Genomic DNA, 2,268 nt, shown 5'->3' with positions numbered 1-2,268 from the left:
TTCTTCTGGTTGATGCCATTAGAAAGTATATGGTCAAAGCCATCTGAAGGAAAACCACGGAACATCAGTGATAAAACCGCAGGCATCTACAATATTTGCAAAGTATTGCCAGAACACAATGTTATGTAATTTTTGGGAGAAGTAAATTAGAACTCACCACAGCATCAAAAGGATCATCGAAGTTATCAACTGAGAAATAAATGTTCGGATATGCAGGTACTGTCTCTACAGCCTATTAAAGGGATGTGAGTTACGACAGATTATTTATATTGAAAGGCAGTCTCTCTGAAAAGATGATGCCAGAAAAAAATTACCTTTCTTTGATCAAGGCGGAAATTTGCACGGCTAGGGGATGCATATACAGTTTTTGAAACCTTGTAAATTGGAGGCAACCGCTTGCTTTTGTCTGCACGATTGCGAAGATTGCTGATACTGTGGAAGTAGATTAGAAGAAGCACATAACCAACCATTAAATATTACTGAGGGGAGTTATGAAAAAAAAGGTTTTGTTGTGCATGACAATTGATACTACTGGCACTCTAAGATTTGTGAGTCCCTTAACATTCCAGGGCAAACTCAAGCTGAAAGATAAATTTGTGGTCACAAATTGTTCAGCCAGCTAATGAAAAAAGTGTGATTGTACCAACAACCCAGACCCGTTTCGCAACATTTAGTTGAAACAGAGAATGCTGTTTCAATACGGAATTAGATGACATGACAATCATTATTTGCCAACCGTCTCAGATTTTGATAAAGGGTGAGAAACAATGAACCAAAAATCTGGGGAGTTCTTTAACTGACTATAGCTAACAGACCAAAAGTGTTGTATTAATATAAGGATTTACTTCATTTAGCACCCCGTTGCCATTGGCGATCTGCCAAGACGCGATGAAGATAGTAAACACGAAGGCTTGGAGAAGAAGAGGAATAACTGAGAGTAGGAGGCTAATTGGTAGATTTCTCTCAATTTATTCAGCTTAACCATTCTCTGGGTACAGACTGGCTTATATAGCCTACAACTCAACACAAGGCCACATCGATGCTGAACACACACACACACACACACTCTGCACCACCGTTATTACACCTCTTCTATACGGTGGCACCCCGTTGCCAATTTTCTTGAATCTACACTACCAAGGAAGCCTAAAGAATTGGCCAAAAAAATCTTTAGTAAAGTGGATTTAGTGTACAAGCTGGGACAAAAAAAAAGAGAGAAAATAATTCATTATGGCAACAGCAACCGACTGGGACAACCTGAAATACTGCTAGTAACAAGCAGCCCTGTCGAAAATGTAACCCCATGAAAGCCTATGATGAATTGCATATCCTACACATACACACAGTTTCCAGCATTCCACAGAAACAACTCCATACCATACGTGGTGCAGTAATAAAACATATGCACAGCGGCAATACTGGGCCAAACAGAGTGGGATGCTAAGTTGACACTGCAGCTGCAAAACCAACAACGCTGCTCGAAATTATCACATGGAACTAACAACACCCATCACTTAGTCCTCGGTAAGTGTTGTTTTCTCCCAATTCTATAACCTGCCACAGCAAGCACGTACGGACCACCAACTGTTCGACAGATTGCTTCGGCCAAATCCAGCCACAAAACTGCCTTCCACTCCACAGATCAAACCCACGGAGGCGCAAACTCGAATCCAATACCACGCATGCCCGCTCAATCGGCAGCTAAAACGAAGCAGGAAACGGGAAGGATCGGCTTACTGTCTGCTGCATGAAGTAGCCCTTGGTGGCGGGGTCGACCTCGGCCTGCAGGCCCGGGTTGTTGGCCGGCGCCTCCTTGGCCCCCGACGACGTCGACATGGCGGAGGCGGCGAACGCGGCCGGGTAGGACCGGCGAGCCCGGGCGAACCCCTGCACCTGCAGAACCCCGATCAGAAACCGTGAGCGCGAGTGCGAGAAGCGCGACGATCTAGTATATCAGTTCGCCCGGAGACCTTGGGCTGGGCGAGGCGGGGGGCGCGCGGCGCGGAGGTGGAGGCGAGCCGGCGGAGGGCGCAGGAGGAGAGGAGGGCGGAGCGGAGTGTGGCGGCGGCCATGGCAGAGCGGTACGGCGGCAGCCACAAAATATCTTGTTGCTGCCCACTTACTAATGGCGCACCAACTCTAAATGCGCCATTAGTAATCCAGGTTACTAATGGCGCACCTTCTGGTGGTGCGCCATTAGTATGTTTGGACAGGCGCACTAGTTAAAAAAAATATTTGATACTAATGGCGCACCCAGGGCCAGGTGTG

The 2,268-nt window shown here is 46.6% G+C and overlaps 1 long non-coding RNA gene across 1 annotated transcript; it reads right to left on the bottom strand.

Moving 5' to 3' along the window:
• Positions 1-340: 340 nt before the first annotated feature.
• Positions 341-2,027, bottom strand: LOC123075059 (uncharacterized). The gene is made up of 3 exons (XR_006436089.1): positions 1,971-2,027; positions 1,738-1,893; positions 341-432 (listed from the first exon to the last, which is right to left on the bottom strand). It is a non-coding gene; the product is annotated as an uncharacterized lncRNA (long non-coding RNA).
• Between the last annotated feature and the right edge of the window lie 241 nt (positions 2,028-2,268).

Source organism: Triticum aestivum, chromosome 3D, assembly GCF_018294505.1.
Source record: "Triticum aestivum cultivar Chinese Spring chromosome 3D, IWGSC CS RefSeq v2.1, whole genome shotgun sequence".
NCBI lineage: Eukaryota > Viridiplantae > Streptophyta > Magnoliopsida > Poales > Poaceae > Triticum > Triticum aestivum.
Note: the sequence above shows the minus strand (reverse complement) of the source record. Positions and strands in the feature narration are given on the sequence as shown.